The sequence below is a fragment of the Sesamum indicum genome, linkage group LG4 (genome assembly GCF_026168435.1).
Source record: "Sesamum indicum cultivar Baizhima isolate 11 linkage group LG4, ASM2616843v1, whole genome shotgun sequence".
In the NCBI taxonomy this organism is placed as follows: domain Eukaryota; kingdom Viridiplantae; phylum Streptophyta; class Magnoliopsida; order Lamiales; family Pedaliaceae; genus Sesamum; species Sesamum indicum.
Window position 1 is genome coordinate 10,796,394 of NC_142660.1, and position 9,343 is coordinate 10,805,736.

The window sequence follows — 9,343 nt, forward strand, 5'->3', positions numbered from 1 at the left end:
ATGCTATCCCTAGTAGTAAAGCTTGAGGACCTAAAAGCTGGGCTTAACAATGGCACGTGCATTGATGTGATCCTTTAGTCACTTCCTTCATCTTTCGATCTATTTATTGTCAACTTCAATATGAACGGGCTTGAGAAGTCCATCGATGAGTTGATCAATATGTTGGTGAAATATAGGCAACGTCTAAGAAATCTATGCCGTTGGTAATGCTAAGGGAGGCTTCAACCTCTAAGGTGAAAGGCAAGAGAGCCAGACGTTGGAAGAGAAAAAAGGGTAAGACAAAGGCGAAGGCTGTCATCTCAGATAAAGACGCTAAGAGCGCCCCCGTTCCTCTAGTCAGAAGGGGCACAGGAAAAAGGAAGAAAGGTACTCAGCAACAGTAAAGGGCAAACGATATCTGTGTCTATTGCCGTGAGAAAAGACACTGGAAGAGGGATTGTTCCAAACTCCCTCCAAAGTAAGATATGTTTGTTGTTGAGGTTAACATGGTTATTGATTCTGCTTCATGGGTATTGGATACCGATGTGGTGCTCACATCTGCAATGACTTGCAGGTGTAGGAAAGAAAAAGCTAAGTAAAGACGAGTTGGTCCTTAGGCTTGGCGATGGCAAGGCTGTTATTAGTGATCGTGTTAGGCTAGAATTCAAGGATTGTTATTTTGTACCTAGATGATAAAGAAACATCTTTTTCATTTTGTTGTTAGACAATGTTGGTTTTGAGCTTTTTATTAATAAAAATTATTTTTATTCGACGAAAGAGGTATTTATCATCTGCTGGATAAATTAAATAATGGCCTTTACATCCTGCAATGATCTTATTCGATCATTACTGCTTGAAACAAACGTAAATTAGATAATCTTGAAAATACACAGATTTGGCGTGCAAGGCTAGGTCACATCTCTCAAGCTAGGATAAAGAGATTGTGGACTCAAAGAGTCTAGAAATTGACAATTTGCACAACCTACCAGGTTGTGAGTCCTGTCTGAAAGGAAAAATGACTAGGACGCCCTTTGTTGGACAAAGTAAGCTTGCTAATAGTTTATTTGATTTGATCCATACCGACATCTCTGGGCCACTAATAATAAGGCCAGAGGAGGGTTCTCCTACTTCATAACATTTAACGATGATTATTCACGGTATTGTTATGTTTACATGATGAGGTACAAATTTGAGGCCTTTGTGAGGTTTAAAAAATTCAGATTTGAAGTTGAGAACCAAACTGATTGCAAAATTAAAATCCTTTGGTCAGACCGAGGTGGAGTGCATCTAAGTGGTGAGTTTCTAGATTATCTAAAGGAAAACAGTATAGCCTCTCAGTGGACACCTCTCCGGACGTCTCAGTTGAACGGTGTGGCTTAAAGGAGGAATTGGACTCTGTTAGACATGGTCCAATCCATGATGACTTTTATCAAACTTCCCTTGTCCTTCTGGAGTTATTTCATTATGATGGCGGTTAAGTTATTAAGCATAGCTCCATGCAAGAAAGTGGCCCAGACGCCATATCAGATATGGCACAACAAGCTTGCTTCCTACAAGTACTTGAGAGTGTGGGGGTGGCCTTGCATACGTCAAGAGGCTAGTGGGAGACAATCTAGATTCGAGGTCTAGTTAGTGCAGGTTCAAGTCATCCTAAAGAAACTACAGGGCCTTATTTTTATGACCGCTCTGAGTAAAAGGTATTTGTCTCAGGGAATGCAGTGTTCTTGCAAAGAGGTTTTCCAATAGATACCTGAAGCGATGAGTTGCTCCTCGAGGAATCAAGTGAGGCACCTCAGTTGAATGTAGGAACATTGTCTGCGTCTACTGTTTCCACTAATAATGCTCCAATTCTCCATAGGTCAGCTAGAGTGCCAAATCTTGTGACAGTTATGGATTTCATTGTAATAGGAGAAGAGTAGAAGGTTTTCTATCTCCAAAGATCCATCTATGGCTTAAAGCAAACTTCCCGAAGTTGGAACATATGTTTTGATGAACTGATACAGGGCTATGATTTGTTTAAGAATGACTTTGACCCTTGTGTATATAAGGTTAGTGGAAGCTTTGTTACGTTCCTAGTGCTTTATTTGGATGACATTTTGCTCATTGAAAACTATGTCAAAATGTTGGGGACACTAAAGCATCGTTATCCGCTCAATTCTCCATGAAGGACTTGAGTGAGGCTTCCTACATCCTTTGAAAACTCATATATTGAGAATGTTAGGAATGACCTAAAACTCATATATTGAGAAAGTCTTGAAAAGGTTCAAGATAAAACGAGGTTTCCTTCCGATGAGACATGGGGTTAAGCTATTCATGAAGCACTCTCCTAAGAGTGATGAGGAGCTTAAAAGGATGTTGGACGTCCCATGCGTCGGCCATAGGCAACATTTAGTATGTTGGTGCAGTGCACTAGGCCTGACGTCGCTTACGCTTTGAGTGTAACGAGCAAATAGCAGGCATGTGCCAGGGAGGCAATTGGACTGTAGTCAAGACCATACTTAAGTATCTGAAAAGGACTAAAGATATATTTTTGGTCTAGGCGGTGGAGAGTAGATACTGAAAGTCTACAGCGATGCTAGCTTCCATTTTGGCGATGATGATGCCAATCACAGTCAGGATTTGTATTCAAGCTTAACGGTGGTGTGGTGGCTTGGAAGAGTTCCAAGTAGGATACCACAACTAATTCCAACACGAAAGCTGAATACGTAGCGGTTTCAAAAGCGACTAAGTGGTGGTTTAGATGAAAATCTACATCTAAGAGTTGAGTGTGGTGCCTAGCATTGCCGAACCAATAGTTATCTTCCGTGATAACAACGGGACTATAGCCCAAGCCAAGGAACCGAGATCTCATTACTGATCTAAACATATTCTTAGATGGTACATTCTACTTAGAGGGATGGTGGGAAGAGGTGACGTTCGGATTGACCGAGTCAACTTATTAGAAACACAACAGATCCGCTGATCCAGCCCGTGTCATAGATCGCTCATGCACAGCATCTTGGGAAGATGGGTTTAAGGCAAATGAGTGATTAGCTTTAGGCCAAGTGGGAGATTATTAGAATAGGTGACCAGAAAGCTAATCAAATTAGGATTTTGTATAATATTTCTAACAATTTTTATGTAATATATAATATTTATATTTTGAATAAAAGTAACATCCAAACTATGGCTTGATTATTTGTTGTGTTAATATTTACTTCAATGCCATAAACCAAACGGATAAATCGAAGGGGTCGAGCTACACATTGGTTGACAACCATGAAACCAACCCTTGTGGATTGGTCTAAAACGTTCCAAGTCGAGGACCTCGAGATAGGGCATTAAGTGTACTAAAGAGAATTGCACTAAGTACGGCAGCCGTGTTTTGCTGGCAGGAGAAGTAGGTCGTTTATCCAGTTTTAGTAGGTTGGTTGGCAAGGTAGTCGACTAACTGAATTGACTTGCCGAAATCATTATATGGAGGCCTCCTAAGCCTTGGTCGGTATGATCGGGATTCCCAACTCAGATAGTATGGGATTAGTCCTCGGACTTGAGGAACCATGACAATCACATGCACATGATGACTGTAGCTAAGATTTGGCAAACAAAGTCGGCTTCTAAAGATATGGACATTATAAACATTATCTAGTGCAATTAGAATGTGTAGTGAGGACGATGCTTTCCAAGAAAGAATTTGTCCCCTATCAGTATCATGACTGTAGCATCTCCTATATGCTCTAACGCACATTTTTATAAAAATCTGTGGCCAGAGTGACTGAATAATTGGGATAGGGTTCCTTGTTATAATTCGGTAGGGTAAATAGCTGATCTTGAGTTATTAAGTATAAATGCCTACTCCAGGATGAGAATCGGTGCTCAATTTCATTGCCTAGACTAAGGTGGGAGACGGTTGATGGAAGGACCTTAGTCGTATGAATTCGGTTGCCTAAATGTTCATCTATATTCACCTAGTTTCTAGCGTTATGGACTGTTGCTAGACGGCCACCCACGGTAATGGGCTATTTCTGATTATGTGATACTCGAAAATGATTAATTATATTAGATTTAATTAATGGTGTTGGGAATACTCCCAAGTAAAGCTGAGGTTGACCTAAAGTGTCATACCCTGACACTATAATGGGGTGGAATTAAATCTAAAAGAGTTAGATTAATTTAATTAGATTAAATTAATTTTGGAGAGGATAAATGATTGGATCATTTATTTAGACGAATTTATTGGATGGATGACGGGAAGTTTAATTAATTAGATTAATGAGAATTTTAAGTTAGCCATTAAAATTAATTGGATTAATTTTATTGGGTTTGGTCCAATTTATGAATTGGATTCATACATTGATGGAGAGATGAAAAGGCTTGGATCTCTTAATTGGATTAAGGGTTTTTTTTTTAATGTTGGACTTACAATTTAACTAGGTTTAATTAAAGTTCATTCGACGTCAGCTTGGTTTAATTTTATTTAATCAAGTCCGAACCATTAAAATACAAGTACAAGGCCTTGTTGGGCCTTAGCTAGCTTTAGGAGGAGCCAAACCCCTCCTTGGAAGTGTGTGTAGCCGAGTTGGTGCCCTAGAGTGCACCAAACTTGGTCACATGGTGGCTTATAGGTGATTTTTAGGTGTAGGAGTCTTGCTAGGTCAAGACTCATTGCTATAGTATGACTAGGTCATATTTTTGGCCTCTAAAAACTCGCATACCTAACTCTAGAAGCTGCACACACACCCACGATTTTTCACTCTCTGCCTCTCAAAAAACCTCTCTCAAGATCGAGATAGAAAGAGAATTCAAGAATCAAACATTAATCAATAACGTTTTTGGTTCTTGTGCTTCTATGGTGTTTTTGCTAGCACAAAATACCACATCCTTTTAGTGGTGGTCTGCTAGTCTTTAAAAGACCGGATTGAGTAGTTGCTCGAGCTGAGAAGTACATGAACTTGGAGGACGTCTGGCTGGTGAAAAAAGAACAGCCACAGTAAGTGAAAGGAAAGTGTGTTGTCCTCCTCTTGTAGGAGTAGGGGAGAGTCTCAAGGACGTTTCAACCCCGAACAAAAGAACGAGCAGTACACTGCGCTAATCATCAGTCTTGCTATAATGCTTATGGAAATTGACCGGTGCCATGTCTTGTAGTGGTCTAAAGGATTTGAGGAAGGCCCCCAGCTCCCAAAAATCTAAATACTTTTTGCAGATATCATAGGGATAGGCATGACACCAATCGGTGCTGCCAACTAAGGTAAGAGATAGAAAGGCTTATTCAAATAAGCTACCTAGAGGACTAAGTGGAAAAAGAAAAAAGGCGTGAGTAGAAGGAAGAACGCTCTCATCACCGCACCTCCTGTAGGAGCGAAGAGCAGGTTAAAGATCCTTTTAAGAGCGAACATAGGAAGAAGGAGGCTCCAACTGAGGATCTAAGCTCGAATAAAACCCCTGCCAAAAGGTGTGATCCACATGATAGCTGGAGGACCTATCGATGGAGACTCTGGACGAGCTAGGAGCACCCATGCTCTAGCTACTAGACCGATAATGGAAATTGAATACAAAATACCAACAGGGGATCCTATGATCCACTGCGGTCCTGCTGATGCATAGGGAGTACAACTACCTCACAATGATGTACTTGTTATTTTTGCTACTTTAGCTAATTACATATTGTTCAACGCATTTTTGTATACTCTAGCAGTTCTGCAATGTCCTTTTCTACAAAGTCTACCAATAAATGGAGATGGGCGGTATCCCGTTGGAGCCAGTGGATACCTCATTATATGGCTTTACAGACAAGGTAGCCCTTAAGCCATATTAGCTTCCTCTCTCCTTAGGAACAAAACCCACCAGAAAGACCAAGATAGTTCGTTTTCTTATCCTGGATGTGCCGTTAGCCTACAACTTTATCCTAGGTCGACCTTCCTTGAACGCCTTCCAAGCGGTTGTCTTCACATACCATATGAAGTTAAAATTCGATATTGGAGCCGGGTAGGAGAAGTTACAGGTGATCAATATGTAGCACGAAAGTGCTATGTAGAATCAATAAAGAGAGGCAGCAGGAAGGATGTAACATCCATAAATTTTTAATACATAACTATGGGATTAGTTGATAAATATTTATGAATAGTTAATTAGTAAATAAATTATATCTTCAAATTTTGATTATATTAAAATTTGAGAGGAGTAAATTGAAGCTTTACAAAATATCACAGATCAAATTCTATTAATTAAAGAAATTAAAGGGCATAGTTGGTATTTTAACAAAAAGTTAAAACTAAATTAAATTAAGTAATAATAAAAAAAATATGAGGGAAACAGAAAATTTTCGTCGTATAACTTTGGCCTGAATTCCTTTTGGTCCTCTAACTTTCAAAATATTAAATTTAGTCATTTATCTACCAGTTCTGTGTAGATTCGGTCATTTACCCTAATTTATGGCTTTTTTGCCTTTTTTATAATAAAGTTTAATAGTCCATCGTAATGCTCTTAAAAGGCCCAACATACTTTCGAAATAAAACTAAGTCTCTACAACTTCAAACCTTGTTTTGATTGCCTTGCTCGGGGGTATTCCAAGTCCTCAATTTTACGGACTTCCTCTAACCACATAACTACAATTGAGGGTTCGCAGGCACTTGGCTCCTTCAGCAACAAAACAACATAATCCTTTTTCTTTTCCTACCTTAGGGTGTAGAAAATACTAGAGACTTAATAAAATTTTGGGTGAACAAGTTGAACAAAACCCATTTTTTATTGAAGAAAAGTTTAAAATATTACATAGATATTTCTTTCTCTAAAGGAAGAGACAACTGTTTAGCCTCTTATATAGAGGACTATACTCATTGGAGAAACCCCCTTAAAACCAAAAATTCAAAACTATAAAGATTTGAAAACTCAAAATATTATGCTTTGAAGAGTTGGCGAAAATTTTCGATGATCCCCATCTGCTTGGTTTCTTATTTATAATCGTCCGTGGGCTTCAATCACGGACTTAAAACTTAGTTTTAAATGACATCACTGCATTCATCATATTGTTTTCTTTCTCAGACAATGGCATTACAGTCATCATCTTCACGTCCTTTCCAATTGTTAGTCATGATGGCTTGTTGGCCATGAAATTGCTAGTTGGTTTTCCGTCTTTCTAACTGTTGGCCATTGTTTTCATCTGCCGACAGTCTAACTTTTAAATTTTTACATTCTGCGGATTTTACTTTGCCTTGTAAAAGTTCTTTCTTTTACTCGTATCCTGTTTCGGTTTAGGCTTCTAGATGACCCGAATTATAGTCCCGAACAAGGGTTTTTCTATTTCTCATAGCAAGGGCATACATGGTTATGCCATTGCCTAACATGCAACATATTGCATGTCTTTCCTTGTAGCTTCGATTGCCAGCAACTTATTTTCCCAAATCAGCATCCTCTTCTTTTCAAATAAGCTTTCAGCAAACTCTGTACTCTTCCCTGTCATGGAGTTTAACACGAATGATCCATTTAACTTGTTTGAGAAGATTTTAAATGGATACCTTACTTTGTCCATTTCGGTGAGATAGTGTTAGAATAAATGCCCATAAGCCAATCAGATTGGCATAAGATGTATTTTTATTCTGACAATTGACAATTGTGCAGTTGGGCCACACACTAGATGGAAAAGTTGAGTTTGTAACATTCCAAGTCGAGGACATCGAGAATGGGTATTGAGAAGCCTATGTAGACTTGCACTAAGAGTTGCATTCAAATTGGTGAGTACTGTGTTTCATCGGTGACCGACATAGAGCGTCCATGCGATCTTAGTGGGCTGATTGACTAGGTTTTAAATTAACTGAACTGACCCGCAGGGATCGTCATATGAAAGCCTTGAAGGGTTGGTCGGTATGAATCGAATCCCCAGATTCGGTAGTATGGGAGTAGTCCTCTAACTTGAGGAATCACGGTAGACACGTGCATACAATGACTGTATCTTGGATCTGTGCGAGAGGTGATTGTTTCACAGACATGATCATCATAATCCTTATCCAGTGTAGTCGGAGTATGTAGCGAGGACGGTAACTTCCAAGAAGAGGATCCATCCTCTGTCAGTATATAACAGAAGTATCTCCTATCCACTTGGAGATGTGTTAACACTCTATAAAATTGTGGCCACAATCGTTGATCGAATATAAAATCGGAGGTTCCTATGTCTTGAAACTTGGTGTGACGCGATCTCAAGTATTAAGCATAAACTCCCAGTCCAGGATGGGAACCGATACCTAATTCCATGCCCTAGACTAAGGCCAGGAGACGGAAGGACCGTATCCGTATGGACTCGAAAGTCTAAATGTTCACACGGTAATTCACCTAGTCTCTAGTGTTATGGACTGTTGCTAGATGACCACCCATGGTGACGGGCTTTCTTGAAAAAGGGTTAATCAAAATTTATTATTAAAAGAATTTAATTAATAATCGTGTTCGACGCTAGTTCAAGTCTAGCTGAAAGGTGAACCTAAATAGTCACACACAAATCACCAGAAAGGAACAATGAATTAATTTGAAATTAATTCTATAAGTAATTGAATACTTACAAAGAGAGAAGAGGCCCAAGAATAAATTAATGACATTAATTTATATTGGCTTCTCCATATGATTTAATAAGTTGGATCTTATTAAATAATAAAAATAAATTAGGCTTATATATTTACACTACAAAAATAGGCCGAATTTGGGGCGGGTTCAGGAATGGTTTTTTCTTAATTTGGAAGGGTTAGCAAAACACAAAACTTATTCGAAGCAGACTTTGGAACGGTTGGTAATCCGTCCTTATAGTCTGCGTTATAAAAATTTAGGAACGGTTTAGCCAAGACCGTTCCAACTTGGGACGGTAATTGTACCGTAGTAGTCAACCGTTCCTAATGTTGTTTTTATCTAATTTTTTTTTAATACTCTTGCTTTAATTTTAGAATTATTTTTTTAAATTGGGATCAAATTTGAAAAGGTATTTGGAACGAGTTCATGAATTAGGAACATGTTTGTAGAACTTTTTTAGTGGAATTATTTGTGCTGAAAGTGTCATCACTTTTTGTAATAGCACTTCTAGTTTTAAATAGAAACATGGGTTAAGTGAATTAGCACCTTTAAAAGGCGCATGCATGTTTTCTTGGAAGGTTAAACTAGCCAATAATCTGTTATAGCCAGTTTTCTTTCCCTTTGATATATATATATATATATATATATATATATATATTCAAATGTACAGATACTTGTTCTGATTGAATAGAGATGTTCGATTTTTCATTTAAATTCTAATATTTTCATGGTATTAGAGCAGGTTCTATGGTTCTTTGAAAATCTTGAAAAGCCATACTGTTGCATATGAAATTCAAAGTGATACGGACATGGGGGATTTAGAAGAGAAGATAAG

At 38.4% G+C, this 9,343-nt stretch overlaps 1 pseudogene; it reads left to right on the forward strand.

Annotated features, from left to right (window-relative positions):
* On the forward strand, positions 1-7,647 carry LOC148788452 (uncharacterized; annotated as a pseudogene).
* The last annotated feature ends 1,696 nt before the right edge of the window (positions 7,648-9,343 follow it).